At 35.6% G+C, this 16,140-nt stretch overlaps 1 long non-coding RNA gene across 1 annotated transcript; it reads right to left on the bottom strand.

Annotated features, from left to right (window-relative positions):
* Window positions 1-7,275: 7,275 nt before the first annotated feature.
* On the bottom strand, window positions 7,276-8,057 carry LOC137659645 (uncharacterized). Its single transcript, XR_011047610.1, has 2 exons — window positions 7,835-8,057; window positions 7,276-7,516 (listed from the first exon to the last, which is right to left on the bottom strand). It is a non-coding gene; the product is annotated as an uncharacterized lncRNA (long non-coding RNA).
* Between the last annotated feature and the right edge of the window lie 8,083 nt (window positions 8,058-16,140).

Genomic DNA, 16,140 nt, shown 5'->3' with positions numbered 1-16,140 from the left:
ACTTTCTTTATTTTTTTCACTATAAACAACTGTCTTTTTTAATGGAAGTTTAAGTGTAAGTGTAATTATATATTATATTAATTTGAGTTCGGGGAAAACTAGAGTCTATCAACAACAACAACTATTACAACAGTCAAGGGTTGTGTTTATACGCAATGAGCAAATTCAATAGCGGTAGAAGTCACGTTAACATTTTTCCATTTTACATTCTGCAATCGAGGGAATATATGTGATACTTTGATACTTTTTATTTCTTTATTAGGTCGTATTTCATAAAGCTTTGGCATATGCGTTGACTTTGATAGCTCACTATGAAAACATAAAAAAATATGATAAATGAAAAAGACACAGATGTGATCTATCTAGATTTTGCAAAAGCCTTTGAGGCGCCATACCTATAGCATTTGAGGCTCTTTGACCTCTATTTTGAGGTGCCCTACTTCTAGCATTAGAGGTTCTTTGACACTCCATTTCGATATATATATATATATATATATATATATATATATATATATATGTGTGTGTGTGTGTGTGTGTGTATGTATGTATATCACTCATCATCTTACTCTTGTCTTCTCTCTCTTCATATATATATATATATATATATATATATATATATATATATATATATATATATATATATATAAATTTATACATAAATGTATATATATATACACACATTGATAGATTGGTAAGTGTGTTTATATCTTTTGCATTTGTATCATATTGCCATCTATACACAGAGCATCATTCATTCGGGTTTTCATGATACCTTTACATTTATTCCAATTAGTTAATTTCGAAAATTATTTTATAGTCTAAATTGACTTCATCTCATTTTACGCTGTACATAAACAAGTCGGTGTTGCTTAATCATCTTGAAACAGGATTCCGTAGTTATCATTAGAAGTAAGAGTGTATGTGTATATATACTTGTCAATTTATGTAGATTTTTCTTTTTATGAATATATAACATATTCTTAATAGCTGTAAAATATGGTGATTATGTTCTTTAGAGACTTCTGTTCAACGTAGGTCTTAAAGGAACATGAAAAGCTGTCTGTAGAGAATAGGAAAGGTTTGGCCTAAAATTGGAATATAACAAATAAGACGTAAGAAAATTGATATATTTTTTTTATTATACTGTTTTATGCACTATTGTGCTAGTATCTGTCACTTATCTCTTTATTATTGTCATTTTTTCATTTCGTCCCTTATCAAAATGCCTATTAGAACTAGGCGAAATGTAAATAGATTTGTTGATCTGGATAATTTCTATCAATAAGAAGTAATCTCTTCCGGGAGATGGAATGCACCTGTTCATTCTTCCGGCAGATTGCTCTTATGCTAATGAGTAGCACCAGATAGAGTTGTTAGGCAAGATTAATGAGAGAGAGATTTTCAACTCTCTCTCTCTCTCTCTCTCTCTCTCTCTCTCTCTCTCTCTCTCTCTCTCTCTCTCTCTCTCTCAACAACTTTCTTGTTTGGTCAAAGTCAAAATGCTATTTTTAAAGTGCCTTCTTTAGTGTTTTGTTATATGACGGATTTTGTACCAATATTGTTCGCCTGCATATATATCATTTTTTCTTTAAATGTATAGATGTATGTATGTATGTATGTATAAGATACATGACAGACCTTTTTAATTCAAGGAAAAACCTTATTCGATTGATTTATATATCGCAAAAGTAGTCTTTAATTCTGTTCCAACAAATAGATAATGAATAATTTAATTTCATGCTAATTAAGTAGAAGTCATTTGGACGTTGCAAAAAAAAAAAATTATTGTTTTATTTGATAACAATTTGCGTTATATCACACTATCGACACTTTAATTATGACTTAGAAAAGATGCTTAAACGATTAAAATGACAATTAATCCCCCTTTTTCACGCTTTTGCCATTTTGATATTGCAGTAATTAAAGCTTAAAGTAGAATTAAAATTTTTCTGTATAAATTCATTTCCGCTTTTCGTTCAATTATTAATTTTCCATTATTGAAGTGGGTTTTCCAGAACTGGGAACTCCTTAAATGGCAAAAAGGCAAAGGTCCTCTGAACTTAAAGTGAATTTTCTACTTTCCAAACTGTTATCATCAATGAAAAGTTATGAATTGCAAATAAGAAATCATTCCATTCTAACTGAAATTGCATGAAATTTCATAAATTATATTTCATCAAAAGTTCAGTATTATTATTAATTGCTAAGCTACAGCCCTAGTTGGAAAAGTAGGATGCTATAAGCCCAGGGGCCCCAACAGGGAAAATAGTCTAGTGCGGAAAGGAAACAAGGGAAAATGAAATATTTTAAGAGCAGTAACAACATTAAAATAAATATTTCCTAAATAAACTATAAATACTGTAACAAAAGAAGAGGAAGAGAAATTAGATAGAATAGTGTGCCCGAGTGTACCCTCAAGCAAGAGATCTCTAACCCAAGACAGTGGAAGACCATGGCACAGAGGCTATCACACTACCCAAGACTAGAGAACAATGGTTTGATTTTGGAGTGTCTTTCTCCTAGAAGAGCTACTTACCATAGATATAATTATAGTCGCTTCTACCCTTTTTGTTGTATAGAGATTAATAATAGATTAATAACATATATATATATATATATATATATAGATATATATATATGTATATATATATATATATATATATATATATATATATATATATGTATATATATGTGTGTGTATATATATATATATATATATATATATATATATATCTGTTTGTGTGTGTGTGTATATGATGAGGATGAAAAATATGTATTCTTTTGTTTTTTCATCAATTTTATTCGATATATTTTTTAAAGAGGATTGCATCACTCCATTTCGAATATTATTTTTATATCTGAGTAGTAATAGCAATTTCGTTACTAACATTCCACAACAAGAGAAGCCACAAACATCTTTATTGTGACCGACACACTCAGCCAAAGAGGTTTTCTCTCCTTTAATCTTGATGACCAACCCGACTCTGATGGACGAAGGAAGGAGAGAGTTATGCCTTCACCGGAAGGATCCTCGGTCATTTCTTCTTGAGGAGCCTTACCTATAGCATTTGAGGCTCTTTGACCTCTATTTTTAGGTGCCATACTTATAGCATTAGAGGTTCTTTTAGCTATATTTTGAGGTGCCTTACCTATAGCATTTGAAGGTCTTTGACCTTTATTTTGACGTGCCATACTTGTAACATTAGAGGTTATTTGACCTCTATTTTTAAGCGCCTATCCTATAGCCTTTAAGGCTCTTTGACCTCTATTTTGAAATGCCATACTTCTAGGTTTAGAGGGTCTTTGACTTCTATTTTGAGGCGCCTTACCTATAGCTTTTAAGGCTGCAATGTAAGATAGGCCTACAATGCAGCGCTTAAAAGATATCGATGCAGAAGCTGTAATGTAAGATAGGCCTATGATGCAATGCTCTATAGATGCAGAATTTGTAATGTGTTATAGGCCTACAATGCAACGTTAAAACATATAGATGCAGAAGCTGCGATGTGAGATAGGCCTGCAATGCAACGATTAAGACATATAAACCATTTGAAATGAAACCATGATGATGCTTTTATTCTTTGATATCGCCGCACTTGAAGAACTGTCTTCAACGGAACGAGGAGGAAGCAAGTTAATACCTTAGGCAGCTGGCCGTAACTGGCTGTTGTGCAAACTCGCTTACTAAGCCATTTTCTAATCTTGGCACTTGTCCTTATTTCTTCATCTGTGGCTTTGATCTAACTGATTTTATTCTTAAATTAACGTTTTTAAATTGTCTATAAATATTTGAAACTGGATTTCCTCCTCTCCTTTCTTGCTGACGCTCCTTTCACTCCGATCAATTTAGACAAAAGCAAATTATCTCTTCGATTTCAGGGACAAAAATGCTTTTACAAAGTCATCCTATATTGAAATAATATAATCCCCAAATAAATATATATTTTTTTTGATAAATGTATAATTCACATTAGTTTTGGAATATAATTAAGATTTTATCATTCGAAAATCACATAGATATTTGAGATATCGATATATGATAAAACTATTTTGATGAGTATTTTGCGTGCAGTTACGGATACAACGTCTCGCTGTCAGCAATGCAGTCTTCTTTTATTTTTGGTATCAACCTGAAAGTTACGCAGTATTCATATCCTAAGACTTACTTTATTTTTTTTTCACTATAAACAACTGTCTTCTTTAATGGAAGTTTTAGTGTAAGTGTAATTATATTAATTTTACGCTTAATTCTGTTGTGAGGAAATTAGTTATGGCAACCTTTTATGCTTTCCCAAACATTTCCTTGATTCATGGCCGTCTTCTGCAATTACACAACATAAACACTTGTAACTGGTTCTCTTCATGTTCCAATATGTTATGTATTACTTCCTTTGCACCAGTCACAAACATCATCTCTGCATTTTTCTGCAATTTGCTTTTATTTTGAGCAATTTTATCCTTGCTCTCATAATTAGATAGAAATTGGAAAGTTTCTATATTGGAAAGAAACTTTGGTTGGGCTATTTGTTAGAATGTGCGCATGTGGATGGAAGCCTAGATGAAATGAGGGCATATAATCCAGTGGTTCTAACCTTTTCTAATTCAGGACATATTCAACGAATTCTGATATATATATATATATATATATATATATGTATATATATATATATATATATATATATATATATATATATATTATATATATATACATATATATATATATATATATATATATATATTATATATATACATATATATATATATATATATATATATATATATATATATTATATATATATATATATATATATATATATATATATATATATATATATATATATATATATATATATATATATGATACAGTGAAAATGTGTAATCAGTGATTTCATGAATTCATTAAACTTTTCAGTGAATACGTGTAATCTCTGTGACCGTTAATGAATACATGCAATCACTAAAGATTTCAGTGATTTCATGTAATCACTGGAAATGTGGATCAGTGATTGCATGAAATTCCTGAACGATGTCAATTACGTTGATAAAAATTCATACTTATTGTTTCATTGGTATAGAATGTAATTTCAGTAATTAGTGTGTGATGTTTAATGTTCAATCACCATAATCTATTATACTATTAATAGTAAATTCTTCTTCAATTGCGAGCAATCACATCGTTAGGTAGTAGGTTGACCAGGACACCAGCCACCCGTTGAGATACTACTGTTAGAGTGTCAATGGGTCTTTTGACTGCCCAGACAGTACAACTCTGGTTACCGCCCATTTGTCCTTTGCTTACACATTTACCGAATAGTCTGGCCTATTCTTTCCTCATCCTCCTCTGTCCTCATACACTTGAAAACACTGAGATTACCAAACAATTCTTCCTCGATCAGTGGCTACTTTCCTCTTGTCAGGACAAAACGGACTCTTTAGCTATTGTCAGCTTCTCTTTTAGGAGAAGGACACTCCAAAATCAAACCATTGTTCTCTGGTCTTGGATTAGAGATCACTCAGGCATACTATTCCGTCTGTATAAATTATATACTGTATATATATATAGATATATATATATATATATATATATATATATATATATATATATATATATATATATATTAACTTTGTTACTGACCTCAAGATTTTTTATACTGTTATTCACTACTTCTTATAGCCTATATAGATTATTTCCTTATTCACTTTCCTCAATAGTCTATTTTCCATATCGGAGCCCTTGGACTTAAAGCATCCTGCTTTTCCAACTAGGGTTGTAGCTTAGCAAGTAATAATAATAATAATAATAATAATAATAATAATAATAATAATAATAATAGTAATAATCCATCCATCCATATACCAAGGCACTTCCCCCAATTTTGGGGGGTAGCCGACACCAACAATGAAACAAAACAAAAAGGGGACCTCTACTCTCCTATATTCCTTCAGCCTAATCAGGGACTCAACCGAGTTCAGCTGGTACTGCTAGGGTGCCACAGCCCAACCTCCCACATTTCCACCACAGATGAAGCTTCATAATGCTGACTCCCCTACTGCTGCTACCTCCGCGGTCATCTAAGACACTGTTTCTCAACCTTTTTCTGGTGGTGGCCCCCTTCAATCCAGTGCAAGTTGTTGTGGCCCCTCCATGCCAACTCTGAGTTCTTACCCCCCCCCCCCCCCACACACACACACCCGCCTTCCGTCCATCACCTTAATACGCCTAGGGAAGGTATATTAATGGTTCTAGTTTGAGTAGTACCATGTACTCAAAACACTAATTTCAGGCATGAATCAAATACCAATATTAATTGGAAAAATATTTTATTTGAACACTTATCTATTTACAAAAGGAATAAAAAAACAAGGAATACATGTAGGTACAATTGGCTTTATCTTGAAAGGTTTCAGTGGGATTCCTGTGACTGATGCAAGGCTGCCAACTTGTCAATGTTTGGCTTGAAAGCTGTCAGAGAGAGACGTAAATCGCCTCTTTTTTTCTATGTCAAGGTGATTTCGTGTCTTTGACAGCAGGTACATCACCCGACTGAAACCAGTCTCAACCAAGTAAGAAGTGGGAAAGGCAAGTAAGAGCAACTTCACATCTTTCCAGAGTATTGGGTACTTCTTATACACATCTTGATTCATCCACAGCTTCTGGTGTCCTCCACGCTTGAACCTTGCTTGAGCAGTTGTGTTATTCTGAAGTTCAATGAGACTTTCTTGTAGGGTGACATCAACTTCAGATACATCAGCAATGAAGGGATCCACAAACCAGTGTGGCACAAGCCACAATGTTCTTGAGTGGAATGTTGTTCTCCTCAAAATAGACCTCAAGTTTTTTGAAGATGGATTCTCCTTTAGTGTCAGTCGTTAATTTCAATGCGAAAAGCATTTCTTGACATATTTCATCTACATCAAGAAACCTCACAAATGCCATCAAAAGAGCAGAATTATCAGGTAAAGTTGATTCGTCGAGTTGAAGCGAGAAATCATTCACCTGCAGTTTTGAGATTAATTGGTTTTCAACATCAGCTGCCATCTCATCAATACGGCGTGATACTGAGGAGTTGCTCAGAGGAATAACACTAGTTACCTCTTGTGGACTCTGATTCATGACTGTTGAAAGCACTACAGCCACTGCCGGCATGATCAGAGATTCACCGATAGTATGAGGCTTACCTGCTTTTGCAATCAAATTTGCTATCTTGTAAGAAGCCAACATCCCTCTGTCTACTTTTGCCACTTTTTGGGTAAACATATGATTCACTGTCATCCTTCCTTGGAACTCATCACGTAATTTCTTGAAGAAATCTAGCGGCTTGTCTTTCTTGTCTTTATGTGCAGTCTCCAGATGCTTTTTCAGTTTGCTGGGACGCATACTTTCATTTGAGAGTGAGGTCATACACAGCAGGCACATAGGCATTGTAGTATTTTGTGGAGATTCAATGAATCCAAAAGCAAGATATTCGACAGAATACTGTCTGCATTTTTTCTTAGCTGGACTGGTCATGCTTATCTAAAATAAAAAACAAACAAAACTCATTAAAACTCAGTACCGCTATTATTGTCTGGGAAATCATTGCACTCCACATATTCAAACAAGCAAATAAAAAAGCAAAAGTTATTAGCCATAAAAGATACTCTTACCCCTCCCTCAATAACAAATAAAGTGAATAGATAAATAAAATTCATGACAAGTATGTGTGTGTGTACTGAGTGTACATGAAAGAGACTGTGTATGTAAGTATAAATGTATGTTTGTACACTGTATGTAAGTATAAATGTATGTTTGTATGTACATACGTATGTGGATATAAAGTTATCTTTCACAAACCTCTTTGGTAGAACTTAAATCAAGTCTCTTCCTCGCAAGTCTATGTTAAACTGAAAGACGGATCTATTATTGAAGAAGAAACAATATAACGGTTATATTATAACCCATATACCGTTGCTGTTAAAATTGTTTATAAACATCTTAATGGTTGTCGTTCGGAAGTTTACCAGTCAGCATAATCTTTGATAGTTCAGTCTTTTACCACTCTGCCTGCTAGAGAGAGGGAGAGAGAGAGAGAGAAAGAGAGAGAGAGAGAGAGAGAGAGAGAGAGAGAGAGAGAGAAAGAGAGAGAGAGTTAATGGTTTTTGTCAAGGGTCATAGTTCAGCCTTTTACCACTCTGCCAGCTAGAGAGAGAGAGAGAGAGAGTGAAGAGATTATTGAATATTTCACTGTCTGCAAAAATTACCTGGTATATTGAATTGAATGATGTTCAAACTAAACTCAAGCATATTAATGATTTATTTCAAAATATTACACATTTATATATTTTGTGGGTCCTAAATTTTCTGTGGCCCCCCATGGCCCCCCATTTTTCAAATTTTGCCTTGTGGCCCCTGAAAAAATCTCATGGCCCCCAAGGGGGCCATATGGCCCACGTTGAGAAACACTGATCTAAGACACCGGAGGAAGCAGCAGGGCCTACTGGAACTGCGTCACAATCGCTCGCCATTCATTCCTATTTCTAGCACGCTCTCTTGCCTCTCTCACATCTATCCTCCTATCACCCAGAGCTTTCTTCACACCATCCATCCACCCAAACCTTGGCCTTCCTCTTGTACGTTTCCCATCAACTCTTGCATTCATCACTTTCTTTAGCAGACAGCCATTTTCCATTCTCTCAACATGGCCAAACCACCTCAACACATTCATATCCACTCTAGCCGCTAACTCATTTCTTACACCCGTTCTCTCCCTCACCACTTCGTTCCTAACCCTATCTACTCGAGATACACCAGCCATACTCCTTAGACACTTCATCTCAAACACATTCAATTTCTGTCTCTCCATCACTTTCATTCCCCACAACTCCGATCCATACATCACAGTTGGTACAATCACTTTCTCATATAGAACTCTCTTTACATTCATGCCCAACCCTCTATTTTTTACTACTCCCTTAACTGCCCCCAACACTTTGCAACCTTCATTCACTCTCTGACGTACATCTGCTTCCACTCCACCATTTGCTGCAACAATAGACCCCAAGTACTTAAACTGATCCACCTCCTCAAGTAACTCTCCATTCAACATGACATTCAACCTTGCACCACCTTCCCTTCTCGTACATTTCATAACCTTACTCTTACCCACATTAACTCTCAACTTCCTTCTCTCACACACCCTTCCAAATTCTGTCACTAGTCGGTCAAGCTTCTCTTCTGTGTCTCCAACCAGTACAGTATCATCTGCAAACAACAACTGATTTACCTCCCATTCATGGTCATTCTCGTCTACCAGTTTTAATCCTCGTCCAAGCACTCGAGCATTCACCTCTCTCACCACTCCATCAACATACAAGTTAAACAACCACGGCGACATCACACATCCCTGTCTCAGCCCCACTCTCACCGGAAACCAATCACTCACTTCATTTCCTATTCTAACACATGCTTTACTACCTTTGTAGAAACTTTTCACTGCTTGCAACAACCTTCCACCTACTCCATATAACCTCATCACATTCCACATTGCTTCCCTATCAATTCTATCATATGCTTTCTCCAGATCCATAAACGCAACATACACCTCCTTACCTTTTGCTAAATATTTCTCGCATATCTGCCTAACTGTAAAAATCTGATTCATACAACCCCTACCTCTCCTAAAACCACCCTGTACTTCCAAGATTGCATTCTCTGTTTTATCCTTAATCCTATTAATCAATACTCTACCATACACTTCTCCAACTACACTCAACAAACTAATACCTCTTGAATTACAACACTCATGCACATCTCCCTTACCCTTATATAGTGGTACAATACATGCACAAACCCTATCTACTGGTACCATTGACAACACAAAACACATATTAAACAATCTCACCAACCATTCAAGTACAGTCACACCCCCTTCCTTCAACATCTCAGCTTTCACACCATCCATACCAGATGCTTTTCCTACTCTCGTTTCATCTAGTGCTCTCCTCACTTCATCTATTGTAATCTCTCTCTCTCTCATTCTCATCTCCCATCACTGGCACCTCAACACCTGGAACAGCAATTATATCTGCCTCCCTATTATCCTCAACATTCAGCAAACTTTCAAAATATTCCGCCCACCTTTTCCTTGCCTCCTCTCCTTTTAACAACCTTCCATTTCCATCTTTCACTGTCTCTTCAATTCTTGCGCCAGCCTTCCTTACTCTCTTCACTTCTTTCCAAAACTTCTTCTTATTCTCTTCATATGACTGACCCAATCCCTGACCCCACCTCAGGTCAGCTGCCCTCTTTGCCTCACGTACCTTGCGCTTTACTTCCTCATTTTTCTCTCTATATTTTTCATACTTCTCTATACTATTACTTTGCAGCCATTCTTCAAAAGCCCTCTTTTTCTCTTCCACTTTTACCTTCACTCCTTCATTCCACCATTCACTGCCCTTCCTCATGCTGCCTCCAACAACCTTCTTGCCACATACATCACTTGCAATCCCAACAAAATTTTCTTTTACTAACTTCCACTCCTCCTCTAAATTACCAGTTTCTCTTACTCTCACCTCGTCATATGCCATTTTCAACCTTTCCTGGATAGTAATAATAATAATAATAATAATAATTGATGAATTTAAACCAAATTTGACATCACAACCCAATATGGTGGTTTGTGGTTCCCGATTAATACCAGCATTTAAGCTCGAGTTGTTCTGGAACTGCACAAATTTAAAGTCGTTGTCTCCCGTTTAGGCAAGAAGCAAATCCTTGATGTCACCATTGTCATATTCTAAGGATCCCTCACTTTTTGGGTGGCGTGGTTTTCCATGGACGATAACTAGATTTAGCCACATAGGATTTTAGCTCGGTAATAATTTCAGCTTTTAATTCAATATACTTATTGCTTTACATGGTGGATGGAGCTCTGGAAGTTTTAGTAGCTGGTATGCTACTTCGGATGCTTGCTTTGATGTCAATGCATGGAAAATCACAAATTTGGTTTAATGATCTTGATAAACCATTGCCCAATACATATACGCCGATGTATTTTTTTTTCAAAATATAGTGGATTTGTCCTTGGGTCATTCCCTACAGGTAGACCAAATTTCGTTGAAATTGATTCAGTAGTATTTGCGTAATGTTGCTCACAAAAAAAAAAAAAAAAATTGACATTGCTATTATTTTCAAATTATTGCTGCATACTTGTACGTCTATATATTTTCTTCAAAATCTAATGGGTTTATCCTTGGGTCATACCCCACATGTCCACCAAGTTTCGTTGAAATTTATTTAGCCTCGTAGTTTTTGCGTAATGTTGTTCACGAACAAAAGCCAAGCAATATGATTTCCTCTTAACTCCACTGCGTACTTGTACTTCGATTTATTTTCTTCAAAATCCTAAGCATTTGTCCATGGGTCATAGCCCACATGTCCGCCGGGTTTCATTGAAATTGGTATAGTAGTTTTTCCAGGTGTCATTTTGCATAATGTTCACAAAAATTAACAATGTTATTTTTTTTTTCAAAGTACGGCTGCGTACTTATACTTCGATGTATTTTCATCAAAATCTAATGGATTTGTCCTAGGGGTCATACATCACATGTCCACCAAGTTTTGTTGAATTTGGTACATTAGTTTTTGCATAATGTTGTTCACAAAAATATTAACATTGCGATAATTTTCATAGTATTGCTGCATACCTCTACTTTTATGTATTTTCTTTAAAATTTAGTAGATTTGTCCTGATATCATACGCCACATTTCTACCAAGTTTCGTTGAAATTGGTTGTGTAGTTTTTGCGTAATGTTGTTTATAAACTAAACATTAGCATTGCAATTATTTTCAAAGTACTGCTGCATACTTGTACTTTTATTTACTTGATTCAGAATGTTACAGGTTCATTATTTGGTCATACCCAACTTAAATAAATAGTTTGGTCAAACTCGATATAATAGTTTTTGTGTAAAGTTGATACACTGAATAGTCTGGCCTATTCTTTACATATTCGCCTCTCTCCTCATACACCTGACAACACTGAGATTACCCAATGATTCTTTTTCACCCAAGGGGTTAACTACTGCACTGTAATAGCTCTAGCTACTTTCCACTTGGTAAGGGTAGATGAGAATTTAGATATGGTAAGCAGTTCTTCTAGGAGAAGGACACTCCAAAATCAAACCATTATTCTCTAGTCTTGCGTAGTTCCTTAGCCTATAGTATTACAGGCTCTTTGACTCTATTTACAGATGTCTTACCTCTAGCAATAGACGGTCTTCGGTCTTCATTTTGAGACACCTTACCTCTAGCAGTAGAGGAGCCTTAGCCTCAATTTTCAAATGCATAGAGTCTAGCACAACACCTCTTTACCCTCTATTTTGAGGCGCCCTACCTCTAGCACTAGATGCTCTTTGAACCCTATTTTGAGGTGTCATACATCTAGCATTATCGGTTCTTTAACCTTTATTTGAAGAGCGTTCCCTCTAGCATTAGAGGCTCGTTGACCTTCATTTTGAGTTGCCTTACATCTAACATTTCAGGCTGTTTGACCTTTATTTTGAAGTGCCATATTTCTTGCATTAGATGTTCTTTAATCTGTATTTTGAAGGCCTTACCTATGACAGTAGAGGCTCTCCGAGCACTTTTTTAAAGGGCCATACTCTAGCATTAGAGGCTCTTCAACCTCTTTTTGGAGGTGCCATACTTAAGCATGAGAATATTTTTTGACCTCTATTTTTAGTTGCGATACTTCTAGCATTAGAGGTTCTTTGACCTCTATTTTGAGTTGCGATACTTCTAGAATTTGAGGCTTTTTGACCTCTTTTTTGAAGTGCCATACTTTTAACATTAGAGTTTCTTGGATCTGTATTTTGAGGCGCCTTACGTATGGCATTAGAGGATCTTTGAGCTCCTATTTTAAGGGGCCATACTCTAGCATTAGAGGCTAATTAACCTCTTTTTTTGAGGTACCATAATTTCATTATCAGAGGTTCTTTGACCTCTATTTTGTGGAGCCTTTCCTATAGCATTTGAGGCTCTCTGACCTCTATTTTGAGGTGCCACACTTCTAGCATTAGAGGTTCTTTTACCTCTATTTTGAGGTGCCTTACCTATAGCATTTGAGGCTCTTTGACCTTTATTTTGACGTGCCATACTTGTAGCATTAGAGGTTCTTTGACCTCTATTTTGAGTTGTGATACTTCTAGCATTTGAGGCTTTTTTACCTCTTTTTTGAAGTGCCATACTTTTAACATTAGAGTTTCTTGGATCTGTATTTTGAGGCGCCTTACGTATGGCATTAGAGGATCTTTGAGCTCCTATTTTAAGGGGCCATACTCTAGCATTAGAGGCTAATTAACCTCTTTTTTTGAGGTACCATAATTTCATTATCAGAGGTTCTTTGACCTCTATTTTGTGGAGCCTTTCCTATAGCATTTGAGGCTCTCTGTCCTCTATTTTGAGGTGCCATACTTCGAGAATTAGAGGTTCTTTTACCTCTATTTTGAGATACCTTACCTATAGCATTTGAGGCTCTTTGACCTTTATTTTGACGTGCCATACTTGTAGCATTAGAGGTTCTTTGACCTCTATTTTGAAGCGCCTATCCTGTAGCATTTAAGGCTCTTTGATCTCTATTTTGAAGTGCCATACTTCTAGCATTAGAAGATCTTTGGCCTCTATTTTTAGGCGCCTTACCTATAGCATTTGAGGCTCTTATTCTGAGGTGCTATACTTCTAGCACAATAGGTTCTTTCACCTCTAGTTTGAGGCACCTTACCTATAGCATTTGAGACTCTTTGACCTCTATTCTGAGGTACCATACTTCTAGCATTAGAGGTTATTTGGCCTCTATTTTGAGCGCCTTACGTATAGCATTTGAGGCTCTTTGACTTCTATTTTGAGGTGCCATTCTTCTAGCATTAGAGTTTCTTTAACCTCTTTTTTTAGGCACCTTACCTATAGCAATTGAGGCTCTTTGACCTCTATTTTGAGGTACCATACTTGTAGCATTAGAGGTTCTTTGACCTCAATTGGGCGAGCCTTACCTCTAGCATTTGAGGCTCTTTGGCCTTTATTTTGAGTTGCCTTACATCTAGCACTTGAGTCTCTTTGACTTCTATTTTGAGGTGCCATATTTATAGCACTAGAGGTTCTTTGACTTCCATTATGAGGCATCTTACTTCTAGCATTAGAGGCTCTTTGACCTATATTTTCAAGTGGCATACATCTAGCATTGAAAGTTCTTTGACATCTCTTTGGATTGCCATATTTCTAGCACTATAGGCTCTGACCTCTATTTGAGTTGCCTTACATTTAGCATTAGAGGCTCTTTGACCTCTATTTGAGTAGCCTTACCTATAGCAATACAGGCTCTTTGACCTCTTTTTTGAGTTGCCTTACCTATAGCATTAAAGGTTCTTATACCACTTTTGAGTTTCCTTACCTCTATCAATAAAGGCTCTTTGACCTCCATTTCGAGGTGTTTGTTTTATAGTAGTAGAGGTTGTTTAACCCCTATTTGAATGCGCTTTATGTCTGGTATTAGAGGATCTTTAACCTACATTTTGAGGCTGCATACTTTTACCATTAGACGCCCTTTGACATTTACTTTGAGGAGCCATAATTTTAGCATTAAATGCTCCTTGTCCTCTACTTTGAAGTGCCATACTTCTAGCATTTGAAGGTCTTCTACCTCTTATTCCCAGGCGCCTCACCTCTAGCATTAGAGGTTTTTTGTTACCGCCATTTTGAGGTGTCATGCATCCAGCACTAGAGTTTCTTTTACCTCTATTTAGTGGTGCCCTATCTTTAGCATTGAAACCTTGTTGACCTCTAATCCTGTCCTGCTATTTAACTTTTCTTTATGTAATTTCCGACGATTTGATTTCCAAATTTTACTTAACCCAGCCATTGTCTGATTTTCTTTTTTTATTCTTTCTTTGTCAATTCTGAAGACCCTGTATTGTATATCATAGTTCCTAAACACTTAAATGATTCTAGGTCATTAATCCTTTCTCCTTCCAATGATTTTTCATCTTCCATTGCATACTGCGTTCTCATAATTTCTGTCTTATTTCTATTTATCTTCATCCCAACCTCGAGTGATGATTTCATGCATTCGGGTAAACAAGCATTGCAAATCCTGTTTTTTTCTGCTAGCAAGGATAGCATCATCAGCATAATCTAGGTCCCCTAAATTAGTATAACCAATGCAATGCAATCCTTCCCCACCACATCCGACTGTTCTACGCATTGAAAAATCCATGAAGAGGATATACAACATAGGTGACAACACATTCCATTGGAGTACTCCGCTGTTCACTGGAAATTGATTTTATATGACTCCATTAACATTACCTGGCACTTGCCATTCTCATGAACAGAATTAATCAAATTCACATATTTAAGAGTAATCCCATAATAATGCAGGACTCACATAAAATTGGCCGGTGCACACTACCGAAGGCTTTTTAATAATCTATTTATGCCATGGAAATTGCATTTCTATATTCTACGCATTGGTATATAACATGTCTCAAAATGAAAATTTGGTCAGTGAAACTTCTAACTTTTCTAAATCCTCTCAGCTTTCCAGTAATCTTTCTCTCCGGTCTCTTTTGAATAAGCATACTATAATTGTTGCTATCAGTCAGGTCTTTTTTTTGTCATTTTCACCAATACTAACTCTCATTCATCAGGCTTTGCCTCATCATGTCACATTCTACAAATTAATTTTGTTAGTACAATGGGAGTCACTTCATTTTCGGCCAGTATCATCTCATGAGTTATTCCATCATATCCAATAGCTTTCGATCTCTTTAGTGTTTACAGGATAAATTCAACTTTAATCTCACTAAATTCGTTCATGGGCACATCAAGGTCTTCATCAGCTTCAGGTATAAGTCATAGTATTTTTTTTCAACTAAAAATTTCTGATATTATTATGTAAATTTATAAGAAATTAGGCATCATTGAATTTTCAAACATTTATTTTCGGAATTACAATTACTTTTACTATAAAAAACAAAACTATTTTTATAAATGATTTCCAATTGGTATTTTAATGAATAATTAATTGTATTAAGGTGAAAACCGAATTTTACATAACATTCCTAAAATTCTGCTTCAAGTCTCCGGATGATTTCTTCAAAATAGC

This window comes from Palaemon carinicauda, chromosome 20 (assembly GCF_036898095.1).
Source record: "Palaemon carinicauda isolate YSFRI2023 chromosome 20, ASM3689809v2, whole genome shotgun sequence".
NCBI classification, from domain to species: Eukaryota; Metazoa; Arthropoda; class Malacostraca; order Decapoda; family Palaemonidae; genus Palaemon; species Palaemon carinicauda.
This window is presented reverse-complemented; position numbering and strand designations above follow the sequence as displayed.